This window comes from Lampetra fluviatilis, unplaced genomic scaffold, assembly GCF_964198595.1.
Source record: "Lampetra fluviatilis unplaced genomic scaffold, kcLamFluv1.1 SCAFFOLD_380, whole genome shotgun sequence".
Taxonomy (NCBI): domain Eukaryota; kingdom Metazoa; phylum Chordata; class Hyperoartia; order Petromyzontiformes; family Petromyzontidae; genus Lampetra; species Lampetra fluviatilis.
In genome coordinates this window covers 78,910-93,245 of record NW_027621316.1, presented here as the reverse complement: position 1 = coordinate 93,245, position 14,336 = coordinate 78,910, and the positions used below count along the sequence as shown (strand labels likewise).

General features: G+C 59.9%; 1 long non-coding RNA gene across 1 annotated transcript in view; it reads left to right on the top strand.

The window, feature by feature from the left end:
* The first annotated feature begins 8,290 nt into the window (after positions 1–8,290).
* Positions 8,291–14,336, top strand: part of LOC144955073 (uncharacterized) — a 55,197-nt gene continuing 49,151 nt past the window's right edge. The window contains exon 1 of the long non-coding RNA XR_013641490.1: positions 8,291–8,337. This is a non-coding gene — a long non-coding RNA (uncharacterized LOC144955073). The remainder of the gene's footprint in view (positions 8,338–14,336) is intronic.

Genomic DNA, 14,336 nt, shown 5'->3' with positions numbered 1-14,336 from the left:
TGGTGGTGATGATGGTGATGATGGTGGTGATGGTGGTGGTGATGGTGGTGATGGTGGTGATGGTGATGGTGGTGGTGGTGGTGATTGTGGTGATGGTGGTGGTGATGGTGGTGATGGTGGTGATGGTGGTGGTGATGGTTGTGATGGTGGTGATGGTGTTGATGGTGGTGGTGATGATGGTGATGGTGGTGGTGATGGTGGTGGTGATGGTGGTGGTGATGGTGGTGATGGTGGTGATGGTGGTAGTGGTGATGGTGGTGATTGTGGTGATGGTGGTGGTGATGGTGGTGGTGATGGTGGTGGTGATGGTGGTGATGGTGGTGGTGGTGATGGTGGTGGTGATGGTAGTGGTGATGATGGTGGTGGTGGTGATGGTGGTGGTGATGGTGGTGATGGTGGTAGTGGTGATGGTGGTGATTGTGGTGATGGTGGTGGTGATGGTGGTGGTGATGGTGGTGGTGATGGTGGTGATGGTGGTGATGATGGTTGTGATGGTGTTGATGGTGGTGGTGATGATGGTGATGATGGTGGTGATGGTGGTGGTGATGGTGGTGATGGTGGTGATGGTGATGGTGGTGGTGGTGGTGATTGTGGTGATGGTGGTGGTGATGGTGGTGATGGTGGTGATGGTGGTGGTGATGGTTGTGATGGTGGTGATGGTGGTGATGGTGTTGATGATGGTGGTGGTGATGATGGTGATGGTGGTGGTGATGGTGGTGGTGGTGATGGTGGTGATGGTGGTGATGGTGGTGGTGATGGTGGTGGTGGTGATGGTGGTGATGGTGGTGGTGGTGATGGTGGTGGTGATGGTGGTGATGGTGGTGATGGTGGTGGTGATGGTGGTGATGGTGGTGGTGGTGATGGTGGTGGTGATGGTGGTGGTGATGGTGGTGGTGGTGATGATGGTTGTGATGGTGGTGATGGTGGTGGTGGTGGTGATGATGGTTGTGATGTTGTTGATGGTGGTGGTGATGATGGTGATGGTGGTGGTGGTGGTGGTGATGGTGGTGGTGATGGTGGTGATGGTGGTGATGGTGGTAGTGGTGATGGTGGTGATTGTGGTGATGGTGGTGGTGATGGTGGTGGTGATGGTGGTGATGGTGGTGATGGTGATGGTGGTGATGGTGGTGATGGTGGTGGTGATGGTGGTGATGGTGGTGATGGTGATGGTGGTGGTGGTGGTGATTGTGGTGATGGTGGTGGTGATGGTGGTGATGGTGGTGATGGTGGTGGTGATGGTTGTGATGGTGGTGATGGTGGTGATGGTGTTGATGGTGGTGGTGATGATGGTGATGGTGGTGGTGATGGTGGTGGTGATGGTGGTGGTGATGGTGGTGGTGATGGTGGTGATGGTGGTGGTGATGGTGGTGGTGGTGATGGTGGTGATGGTGGTGGTGGTGATGGTGGTGGTGATGGTGGTGATGGTGGTGATGGTGGTGGTGATGGTGGTGATGGTGGTGGTGGTGATGGTGGTGGTGATGGTGGTGGTGATGGTGGTGGTGGTGATGATGGTTGTGATGGTGGTGATGGTGGTGGTGGTGGTGATGATGGTTGTGATGTTGTTGATGGTGGTGGTGATGATGGTGATGGTGGTGGTGGTGGTGGTGATGGTGGTGGTGATGGTGGTGATGGTGGTGATGGTGGTAGTGGTGATGGTGGTGATTGTGGTGATGGTGGTGGTGATGGTGGTGGTGATGGTGGTGATGGTGGTGATGGTGGTGGTGATGGTGGTGATGGTGGTGATGGTGGTGATGGTGGTGATTGTGGTGATGGTGGTGGTGATGGTGGTGGTGATGGTGGTGATGGTGGTGATTGTGGTGATGGTGGTGGTGATGGTGGTGGTGATGGTGGTGATGGTGGTGGTGGTGATGGTGGTGATGGTGGTGATGGTGGTGGTGGTGATGGTGATGGTGGTGATGGTGGTGGTGGTGATGGTGGTGGTGATGGTGGTGATGGTGGTGATGGTTGTGGTGGTGATGATGGTGGTGATGGTGATGGTGGTGGTGGTGATGGTGGTGATGGTGTTGATGGTGGTGGTGATGATGGTGATGGTGGTGGTGATGGTGGTGGTGATGGTGGTGGTGATGGTGGTGATGGTGGTGATGGTGGTAGTGGTGATGGTGGTGATTGTGGTGATGGTGGTGGTGATGGTGGTGGTGATGGTGGTGATGGTGGTGATGGTGGTGGTGGTGATGGTGGTGATGGTGGTGATGGTGGTGATGATGGTTGTGATGGTGGTGATGGTGTTGATGGTGGTGGTGATGATGGTGATGGTGGTGGTGATGGTGGTGGTGATGGTGGTGGTGATGGTGGTGATGGTGGTGATGGTGGTAGTGGTGATGGTGGTGATTGTGGTGATGGTGGTGGTGATGGTGGTGGTGATGGTGGTGATGGTGGTGATGGTGGTGGTGGTGATGGTGGTGATGGTGGTGATGATGGTTGTGATGGTGGTGATGATGGTTGTGATGGTGGTGATGGTGTTGATGGTGGTGGTGATGATGGTGATGGTGGTGGTGATGGTGGTGGTGATGGTGGTGGTGATGGTGGTGATGGTGGTGATGGTGGTAGTGGTGATGGTGGTGATTGTGGTGATGGTGATGGTGGTGATTGTGGTGATGGTGGTGGTGGTGATGGTGGTGATGGTGGTGATGGTGGTGATGGTGGTGGTGGTGATTGTGGTGATGGTGGTGGTGATGGTTGTGATGGTGGTGATGGTGGTGGTGATGGTGGTGGTGATGATGGTTGTGATGTTGTTGATGGTGGTGACGATGGTTGTGATGGTGGTGATGGTGTTGATGGTGATGGTGGTGATGGTGGTGATGATGGTGGTGGTGGTGGTGATGGTGGTGGTGATGGTGGTGGTGATGGTGGTGATGGTGGTGATGGTGGTGATGCTGCTGCTGCTGCTGCTGCTGCTGATGATGATGATGATGCTGATGATGATGATGCTGCTGCTGATGATGATGCTGATGATGATGATGATGCTACTGCTGATGATGATGATGATGCTGATGATGATGATGATGCTACTGCTGATGATGATGATGCTGATGATGATGATGATGCTGATGATGATGATGATGCTGATGATGATGATGCTGATGATGATGCTGCTGCTGATGATGATGCTGCTGCTGATGATGATGCTGATGATGATGATGATGCTGATGATGATGATGCTGCTGCTGATGATGCTGCTGCTGCTGATGATGATGCTGCTGATGATGATGATGCTGCTGCTGCTGATGATACTACTGATGATGATGATGATGCTGCTGATGATGATGATGCTGCTGCTGCTGATGATGATGCTGCTGATGATGATGATGCTGCTGATGATGATGCTGCTGATGATGATGATGCTGCTGATGATGATGCTGCTGCTGCTGATGATGATGCTGCTGCTGCTGCTGCTGATGATGATGATGATGATGCTGCTGCTGATGATGATGCTGCTGCTGCTGCTGCTGCTGATGATGATGATGATGATGCTGATGATGCTGATGATGATGATGCTGCTGATGATGATACTGCTACTACTGATGATGATGCTGCTGATGATGATACTACTGATGATGATGCTGCTGCTGCTGCTGATGATGATGCTGCTGCTGCTGATGATGATGATGCTGCTGATGATGATGATGCTGCTGCTGATGATGCTGCTGATGATGATACTACTGATGATGATACTGCTACTACTGATGATGATGCTGATGATGATGATACTGCTGATGATGATGCTGCTGCTGCTGATGATGATGCTGATGATGATGATGATGCTGCTGCTGATGATGATGATGCTGCTGATGATGATACTGCTACTACTGATGATGATGCTACTACTGCTGATGATGCTGCTGCTGCTGCTGATGATGATGCTGATGATGATGATGATGCTGCTGCTGATGATGATGATGCTGCTGATGATGATACTGCTACTACTGATGATGATGCTACTACTGCTGATGATGCTGCTGCTGCTGCTGCTGATGATGATGTAGAGTTGAGAATCTGATGGCTGACATTGGCCGCAGCATCAACATCATCTCGTGCCTGACAACATCCTCACAGCGCGAGGTGAGAACATCACCATCACCAACATCATCATCATCAACATCAACATCATCAACATCATCATTAACATCACCACCAACATCATCAACATCATCAACATCATCAACATCATCAACATCATCATTAACATCACCACCAACATCATCAACATCATCAACATCAACATCATCAACATCATCATTAACATCACCACCAACATCATCAACATCATCAACATCAACATCATCAACATCATCATTAACATCACCACCAACATCATCAACATCATCAACATCAACATCATCAACATCATCATTAACATCACCACCAACATCATCAACATCATCAACATCAACATCATCAACATCATCATTAACATCACCACCAACATCATCAACATCATCATTAACATCACCACCACCAACATCATCAACATCACCAACATCACCAACATCACCAACATCAACATCATCATCACCACCATCACTACCACCATCACCATCACCACCACCACCACCACCACCATCACCACCATCACCATCACTACCACCATCATCATCACCACCATCACTACCACCATCACCATCACCACCACCACCACCACCATCATCACCATCACTACCACCATCATCATCACCACCATCATCACCACCACCACCATCATCACCACCACTATCATCAACATCATCACCAACATCACCATCACCACCAACATCACCATCACCATCACCACCACCATCATCACCACCAACATCAACAACATCATCACCATCATCACCATCAACATCATCAACATCATCAACATCATCACCATCACCACCATCATCACCACCAACATCAACAACATCATCACCATCAACAACATCATCACCAACATCACCATCACCACCACCATCATCACCACGAACATCAACAACATCATCACCATCATCACCATCAACATCATCAACATCATCACCACCACCACCAACATCACCATCACCACCAACATCACCACCACCACCAACATCACCACCACCACCACCATCATCACCACCAACATCATCAACAACATCATCACCATCATCACCATCATCATCATCACTCATCCACTTACTCAGTCACCCACTCATTCACTCTCCCACCCACTCACCCACTCACCCACCCACTCACCCACTCACCCACCCACTCACCCACTCACTCACCCACTCACCCACTCACCCACTCACCCACTCACTCACCCACCCACTCACCCACTCACCCACTCACTCACCCACTCACCCACTCACTCACTCACCCACCCACTCACTCACCCACCCACTCACTCTCTCACCCACTCACTCACCCACCCACTTACTCACTCACCCACCCACTTACTCACCATCACCACCACCACCATCACCACCATCACCACCACCATCACTACCATCACCACCATCATCAGGTAGTGCCGATGTCAGCACGGCATGGTTGGTTACAAGCCCATGGGCTGCACAAAAATCTAGCAGCCTCCTACCGTTGTTATTGAGCTGATCTGGCCCATGCCTTGCAATCACTCCAGACCAGGTGCCAGCATCATGACCAACTCGGGCATTGAAGTCACCCAACAAGATGACTCTGTCCCGAGTGGCCACTTTAGCCAGCACCTGTGACAGGAGGTCATCGAAGGCATCCGACTCATCGGCTTTGCCTGCATCCCTCCACGGATGTTCGTCTTCGGTGGGGGCATAAGTAACCACGACCACCACTCCTTGCCTCCGGTTGATGGGAAGGCGAGCCCAAAGTAGCCTGGGGCTTACAGCTTCCCACACCTCACCGCCACGCTCCCACGCCCCCTTCATTCTTTAGTTCAGAAGAAGAGCCACTCCCTGTTTGTTTGGCAGTCTCCTGCCCCGAGTGGAGGACTGTCCACCCCTCATGGTGGCAGGAGCCAGAGCCGGTCCACCGGACCTCCTGAATGCCGCATAGATCCAGACGGTACCGGTCCAGCTCCCGACAGTGGAGTGGCAGCCTCTCCTCTGAGCACACTCACACAATGACCAGTACACCGGACCTCCTGAATGCCACAGAGATCCAGATGGTACCGGTCCAGCTCCCGACAGAGGAGTGGCAGCCTCTCCTCTGAGCACACTCACACAATGACCAGTCCACCGGACCTCCTGAATGCCACAGAGATCCAGGCGGTACCGGTCCAGCTCCCGACAGAGGAGTGGCAGCCTCTCCTCTGAGCACACTCACACAATGACCAGTCCACCGGACCTCCTGAATGCCACAGAGATCCAGATGGTACCGGTCCAGCTCCCGACAGAGGAGTGGCAGCCTCTCCTCCGCAGTGAGCGTTCGAACATTCCATGTGGCCACCCGTAGTGGCTTTTCGTTGTTTCTGGAGGAGCCCCGAGGGTGAAGATTCAATCTCCTGGCTCCGCCAAATGGGGGTTTGGCCAGGAGACGTCATATACAACATTCCGCCCTCCCCCCCACCATCACCACCACCATCACCATCACCACCACCATCATCACCACCCCCACCACCATCACCACCATCACCACCATCACCACCACCACCACCATCACCCCCACCACCCCCATCACCACCCCCATCACCACCACCACCCCCATCACCACCACCATCACCACCCCCATCACCACCATCATCAATGTATAATGATAATCTCACCCCCCCCTCTCCCACCCCCCCCTCTCACCCCCCCTCTCTCCCCCCTCCACATGGCCACGCCCCCTACCCACAGCCCAACCTCCACCAGGGAGGCCAACAGCCAATCGCGTCGCTCCCCTCCCACCACCACCACCTGCAGCAGCCAATCGCGACGCTCGCCTTGATCCACCCGCAGCAGCAACAGCCAATCACGACGCTCGCTTCGATGCACCCACAGCAGCAGCAGCCAATCAGAGCCCACTACACCGAGCTCCAGCCCCAGCAACAGCAGCAACAGCCAATCGCAACGCTCGCCTTGATCCACCCACAGCAGCAACAGCCAATCGCGACGCTCGCCTCGATCCAGCAGCAGCAGCAGCAGCCAATCGGGACGCTCGCCTCGATCCACCCCTACCACCAGCAACAGCAACAGCCAATCAGAGCAGCCTCTGCCCACCACGCCGATATGCAGCAGCAGCCAATCGGAGCCACCGGGACCCACCACGTTGAGATGCAGCAACAGCCAATCAGAGGCCACCATGCCGAGATACAGCAGCAGCAACAGCCAATCAGAGGACATCACACCGAGCTCCAGCAACAGCAGCAACAGCCAATCAGAGGCCACCACACCGAGCTCCAGCCCCAGCAACAGCAGCAGCCAATCAGAGGCCACCACACCGAGCTCCATCCCCAGCAACAGCAGCAGCCAATCAGAGGACATCACGCCGAACTCCAGCCCCAGCAACAGCCAATCAGAGGCCACCACGCCGAGCTCCAGCCACAGCAGCAACAGCCAATCAGAGGCCACCACACCGAGCTCCAGCCCCAGCAACAACAGCCAATCAGAGGCCACCACGCCGAGCTCCAGCCCCAGCAACAGCAGCAACAGCCAATCAGAGGCCACCACACCGAACTCCAGCCCCAGCAACAGCCAATCAGAGGCCACCACACCGAGCTCCAGCCCCAGCAACAGCCAATCAGAGGCCACCACGCCGAACTCCAGCCCCAGCAACAGCAGCAACAGCCAATCAGAGGCCACCACACCGAACTCCAGCCCCAGCAACAGCAGCAGCAACAGCCAATCAGAGGCCACCACGCCGAGCTCCAGCCCCAGCAACAGCCAATCAGAGCCGAGCTGCATCAGCCGGTGTCCCTGCACGGCTTCAAGGTGGAAATCCCGGAGTCCGGATCCCAACTGATGACTCACCTGGATCTGGAGGAGCTGCAGCAGATGAAAGACCCGGAGTTGATGTTTCGTGACCTGGATCCGAAGCCGGAGTTTGCCGACGGAGCCCCCCACCACCACCACCACGGCCACCACCAACAACAACAACAACAGCAGCAACAACAACAACAACAGCAGCAGCAGCACTACCGAGGAGAAATGCCCAAGGTGGATCCCAGGACGGAGCTGGAGTTCTGGGATCCGGATCTGGGGCGGAATTTCGACCCGGGTTTTGCGGGTGACCCCGGGCTCATCGGGTTCGCGGTGACGGCGGGGGCTGGAGGGGGCGGGGCTAAGAGAAAGAAGAAGGTGGGGGCTGGGGAAGGGGGAGGGGCTGGGGGAGGGGCCGGGGCAGGGGGAGGGGCTGGGGGAGGGGCGGGGGGAGCGGCGGATTCGTGGAGTGGATCGCAGGAGGAGCCGGGTGAGTGAGTGGGTGGGTGGGTGAGTGGGTGAGTGGGCGAGTGGGTGAGTGGGTGGGTGAGTGAGTGGGTGGGTGGGTGGGCGAGTGAGTGGGTGGGTGGGTGGGCGAGTGAGTGGGTGGGTGGGTGGGCGAGTGAGTGGGTGGGTGAGTGGGCGGGTGAGTGGGTGGGTGGGTGAGTGGGTGAGTGGGTGGGTGAGTGGGTGGGTGGGTGAGTGAGTGGGTGGGTGAGTGGGTGGGTGGGTGAGTGGGTGAGTGAGTGAGTGGGTGGGTGAGTGGGTGGGTGAGTGGGTGGGTGAGTGGGTGAGTGGGTGAGTGGGTGGGTGGGTGGGTGAGTGAGTGGGTGGGTGGGTGGGTGAGTGAGTGGGTGGGTGGGCGAGTGAGTGGGTGGGTGAGTGGGCGGGTGAGTGGGTGGGTGGGTGAGCGGGTGGGTGGGTGGGTGGGTGAGTGGGTGGGTGGGTGGGTGAGTGGGTGAGTGAGTGAGTGGGTGGGTGGGTGGGTGAGTGGGTGGGTGGGTGGGTGAGTGGGTGAGTGGGTGGGTGAGTGGGTGGGTGGGTGAGTGAGTGGGTGGGTGAGTGGGTGGGTGGGTGAGTGGGTGAGTGGGTGGGTGAGTGGGTGGGTGAGTGGGTGGGTGAGTGGGTGGGTGGGTGGGTGGGTGAGTGGGTGAGTGGGTGGGTGAGTGGGTGAGTGAGTGAGTGGGTGGGTGAGTGGGTGGGTGAGTGGGTGAGTGAGTGAGTGGGTGGGTGAGTGGGTGGGTGAGTGAGTGGGTGAGTGGGTGGGTGGGTGAGTGGGTGAGTGGGTGAGTGGGTGGGTGAGTAGGTGGGTGAGTGGGTGAGTGGGTGGGTGGGTGGGTGAGTGAGTGGGTGGGTGGGTGAGTGAGTGGGTGGGTGGGTGAGTGAGTGGGTGGGTGGGTGGGTGAGTGAGTGGGTGGGTGGGTGGGTGGGCGAGTGAGTGGGTGGGTGGGTGAGTGAGTGAGTGGGTGGGTGGGTGGGTGAGCGAGTGGGTGGGTGGGTGAGTGAGTGGGTGGGTGGGTGGGTGAGTGAGTGGGTGGGTGGGTGGGTGAGTGAGTGGGTGGGTGGGTGGGCGAGTGAGTGGGTGGGCGAGTGGGCGGGTGAGTGGGTGGGTGGGTGAGTGGGTGGGTGGGTGAGTGGGTGGGTGGGTGGGTGAGTGGGTGAGTGAGTGAGTGGGTGGGTGGGTGGGTGGGTGGGTGAGTGGGTGGGTGGGTGGGTGAGTGGGTGAGTGGGTGGGTGAGTGGGTGGGTGGGTGAGTGAGTGGGTGGGTGAGTGGGTGGGTGGGTGAGTGGGTGAGTGAGTGAGTGGGTGGGTGAGTGGGTGGGTGAGTGGGTGGGTGAGTGGGTGGGTGAGTGGGTGAGTGGGTGGGTGGGTGGGTGGGTGAGTGAGTGGGTGGGTGGGTGGGTGAGTGAGTGGGTGGGTGGGTGGGCGAGTGAGTGGGTGGGTGAGTGGGCGGGTGAGTGGGTGGGTGGGTGAGCGGGTGGGTGGGTGGGTGGGTGAGTGGGTGGGTGGGTGGGTGAGTGGGTGAGTGAGTGAGTGGGTGGGTGGGTGGGTGAGTGGGTGGGTGGGTGGGTGAGTGGGTGAGTGGGTGGGTGAGTGGGTGGGTGGGTGAGTGAGTGGGTGAGTGGGTGGGTGGGTGAGTGGGTGAGTGAGTGAGTGGGTGGGTGAGTGGGTGGGTGAGTGGGTGGGTGGGTGGGTGAGTGGGTGAGTGGGTGGGTGGGTGAGTGGGTGAGTGAGTGAGTGGGTGGGTGAGTGGGTGGGTGAGTGGGTGAGTGGGTGAGTGAGTGAGTGAGTGGGTGGGTGAGTGGGTGGGTGAGTGAGTGGGTGAGTGGGTGGGTGGGTGAGTGGGTGAGTGGGTGAGTGGGTGGGTGGGTGGGTGAGTGAGTGGGTGGGTGGGTGAGTGAGTGGGTGGGTGGGTGGGCGAGTGGGTGGGTGGGTGAGTGGGTGAGTGGGTGGGTGGGTGAGTGGGTGAGTGGGTGGGTGGGTGGGTGGGTGAGTGGGTGGGTGGGTGGGTGAGTGAGTGGGTGGGTGGGTGAGTGGGTGAGTGGGTGGGTGGGTGAGTGGGTGGGTGGCTGGGTGAGTGGGTGGGCGGGTGGGTGAGCGGGTGGGCGGGCGGGTGAGCGGGTGGGTGGGCGGGTGAGTGGGTGGGTGGGTGGGTGAGTGGGCGGGTGGGTGGGTGAGTGGGCGGGTGAGTGGGCGGGTGAGTGGGCGGGTGGGTGAGCGGGTGGGTGGGCGGGGTGAGTGGGCGGGTGGGTGGGCGAGTGGGTGGGCGACTGGGTGGGCGGGTGAGTGGGCGAGTGAGTGGGCGGGTGAGTGGGTGGGTGGGTGGGTGAGTGGGTGGGTGGGTGGGTGAGTGGGTGAGTGGGTGGGTGAGTGGGTGAGTGGGTGGGTGAGTGGGTGAGTGGGTGGGTGAGTGGGTGAGTGGGTGGGTGGGTGAGTGAGTGGGTGGGTGAGTGGGTGGGTGGGTGAGTGGGTGGGTGAGTGAGTGGGTGGGTGAGTGGGTGGGTGAGTGGGTGGGTGGGTGAGTGGGCGGGTGGGCGGGTGAGCGGGTGGGTGGGTGAGTGGGTGGGTGGGTGAGTGGGTGAGTGAGTGAGTGGGTGGGTGAGTGGGTGGGTGGGTGGGTGAGTGGGTGGGTGGGTGGTTGAGTGGGTGGGTGAGTGGGTGGGTGGGTGAGTGAGTGGGTGGGTGAGTGGGTGGGTGGGTGAGTGGGTGAGTGAGTGAGTGGGTGGGTGAGTGGGTGGGTGAGTGGGTGGGTGAGTGGGTGGGCGGGTGGGTGGGCGAGTGGGTGGGCGGGTGAGTGGGCGGGTGGGTGGGCGGGTGAGTGGGCGGGTGGGTGGGCGGGTGAGTGGGCGGGTGGGTGGGCGGGTGAGTGGGCGGGTGAGTGGGTGGGTGGGTGAGTGGGTGAGTGGGTGGGTGAGTGGGTGGGTGGGTGAGTGGGTGAGTGAGTGAGTGGGTGGGTGAGTGGGTGGGTGAGTGGGTGGGTGAGTGGGTGGGTGGGTGAGTGGGTGGGTGGGTGGGTGAGTGGGTGGGTGGGTGGGTGGGTGAGTGGGTGGGTGGGTGGGTGGGTGGGTGAGTGGGTGGGTGGGTGGGTGAGTGGGTGGGTGAGTGGGTGAGTGGGTGGGTGAGTGGGTGGGTGGGTGGGTGAGTGGGTGAGTGGGTGGGTGAGTGGGTGGGTGGGTGAGTGGGTGAGTGGGTGGGTGGGTGAGTGGGTGAGTGGGTGGGCGAGTGAGTGGGTGGGTGAGTGGGTGAGTGGGTGGGTGAGTGGGTGGGTGAGTGGGTGGGTGGGTGGGTGAGTGGGTGAGTGGGTGAGTGGGTGGGTGAGTGGGTGGGTGAGTGGGTGGGTGAGTGGGTGGGTGAGTGGGTGGGTGAGTGGGTGGGTGGGTGAGTGGGTGAGTGGGTGGGCGAGTGAGTGGGTGGGTGGGTGGGTGAGTGGGTGGGCGAGTGAGTGGGTGGGCGAGTGAGTGGGTGGGTGACTGGGCGAGTGGGTGAGTGGGTGATTGGGTGAGTGGGTGGGTGAGTGGGTGGGTGGGTGTATCAGTGGGTGAGTGAGTGGGTGAGTGGGTGGGTGAGTGGGTGGGTGACTGGGCGAGTGGGTGAGTGGGTGATTGGGTGAGTGGGTGGGTGAGTGGGTGGGTGGGTGTATCAGTGGGTGAGTGAGTGGGTGAGTGGGTGGGTGAGTGGGTGGGTGACTGGGCGAGTGGGTGAGTGGGTGATTGGGTGAGTGAGTGAGTGGGTTAATGAGTGGTTGGGTCAGTGGGTGGGTGATTGGGTGAGTGGGTGGGTGAGTGGGTGGGTGAGTGGGTGGGTGAGTGGGTGGGTGAGTGGGTGAGTGGGTGAGTGGGTGGGTGAGTGGGTGGGTGGGTGGGCGGGTGAGTGGGCGAGTGGGTGGGCGGGTGGGTGGGCGGGTGAGTGGGCGAGTGGGTGGGCGGGTGGGTGGGCGGGTGAGTGGGCGAGTGGGTGGGCGGGTGGGTGGGCGGGTGGGTGGGCGGGTGAGTGGGCGGGTGGGTGGGCGGGTGAGTGGGCGGGTGAGTGGGTGGGTGGGTGGGCGGGTGAGTGGGCGAGTGGGTGGGCGGGTGAGTGGGTGGGTGGGTGGGCGGGTGAGTGGGCGGGTGGGTGGGCGGGTGAGTGGGCGGGTGGGTGGGCGGGTGGGCGAGTGAGTGGGTGGGTGAGTGGGTGGGCGAGTGGGTGGGCGGGTGGGTGAGCGGGTGAGTGGGCGGGTGAGTGGGCGGGTGGGTGAGTGGGTGAGTGGGTGGGTGAGTGGGTGGGTGGGTGAGTGGGTGAGTGAGTGAGTGGGTGGGTGAGTGGGTGGGTCGGTGGGTGGGTGAGTGGGTGGGTGGGTGAGTGGGTGGGTGGGTGGGTGAGTGGGTGGGTGAGTGGGTGGGTGGGTGAGTGGGTGGGTGGGTGGGTGAGTGGGTGGGTGAGTGGGTGAGTGGGTGGGTGAGTGGGTGGGTGGGTGAGTGGGTGAGTGGGTGGGTGAGTGGGTGGGTGGGTGAGTGGGTGAGTGGGTGGGTGGGTGAGTGGGTGAGTGGGTGGGCGAGTGAGTGGGTGGGTGAGTGGGTGAGTGGGTGGGTGAGTGGGTGGGTGAGTGGGTGGGTGGGTGAGTGGGTGAGTGGGTGGGTGAGTGGGTGAGTGGGTGGGTGAGTGGGTGGGTGAGTGGGTGGGTGAGTGGGTGGGTGGGTGAGTGGGTGGGTGGGTGGGTGAGTGGGTGAGTGGGTGGGCGAGTGAGTGGGTGGGTGGGTGGGTGAGTGGGTGGGCGAGTGAGTGGGTGGGCGAGTGAGTGGGTGGGTGACTGGGCGAGTGGGTGAGTGGGTGATTGGGTGAGTGGGTGGGTGAGTGGGTGGGTGGGTGTATCAGTGGGTGAGTGAGTGGGTGGGTTAATGAGTGGTTGGGTCAGTGGGTGGGTGATTGGGTGAGTGGGTGGGTGAGTGGGTGGGTGAGTGGGTGGGTGAGTGGGTGGGTGAGTGGGTGGGTGAGTGGGTGAGTGGGTGAGTGGGTGGGTGAGTGGGTGGGCGGGTGGGTGAGTGAGTGGGTGGGTGAGTGGGTGGGTGGGTGGGTGGGTGAGTGGGTGGGTGGGTGGGTGAGTGGGTGGGTGGGTGTATCAGTGGGTGAGTGAGTGGGTGGGTTAATGAGTGGTTGGGTCAGTGGGTGGGTGATTGGGTGAGTGGGTGGGTGGGTGACTGGGCGAGTGGGTGAGTGGGTGATTGGGTGAGTGGGTTGGTGGGTGAGTGGGTGGGTGGGTGAGTGGGTGGGTGGGTGAGTGAGTGGGTGGGTGGGTGAGTGGGTGAGTGGGTGGGTGGGTGAGTGGGTGGGTGGGTGGGTGAGTGGGTGGGTGGGTGAGTGGGTGGGTGAGTGGGTGAGTGGGTGAGTGGGTGGGTGGGTGGGTGAGTGGGTGAGTGAGTGGGTGGGTGGGTGGGTGAGTGGGTGAGTGGGTGGGTGGGTGAGTGGGTGGGTGGGTGAGTGGGTGAGTGAGTGGGTGGGTGGGTGGGTGAGTGGGTGAGTGGGTGGGTGGGTGGGTGAGTGGGTGAGTGAGTGGGTGAGTGGGTGAGTGGGTGGGTGGGTGGGTGAGTGGGTGGGTGAGTGGGTGGGTGGGTGTATCAGTGGGTGAGTGGGTGGGTGAGTGGGTGGGTGGGTGTATCAGTGGGTGAGTGGGTGGGTGAGTGAGTGGGTGGGTGAGTGAGTGGGTGGGTGAGTGGGTGGGTGAGTGGGTGGGTGAGTGGGTGAGTGAGTGAGTGGGTGGGTGAGTGGGTGGGTGAGTGGGTGGGTGAGTGGGTGGGTGAGTGGGTGGGTGAGTGGGTGGGTGAGTGGGTGAGTGGGTGGGTGAGTGAGTGTATCAGTGGGTGGGTGAGTGGGTGGGTGAGTGGGTGAGTGGGTGGGTGAGTGGGTGAGTGGGTGGGTGAGTGGGTGAGTGGGTGGGTGAGTGGGTAAGTGGGTGGGCGAGTGGGTGAGTGGGTGAGTGGGTGGGTGAGTGGGTGAGTGAGTGGGTGAGTGGGT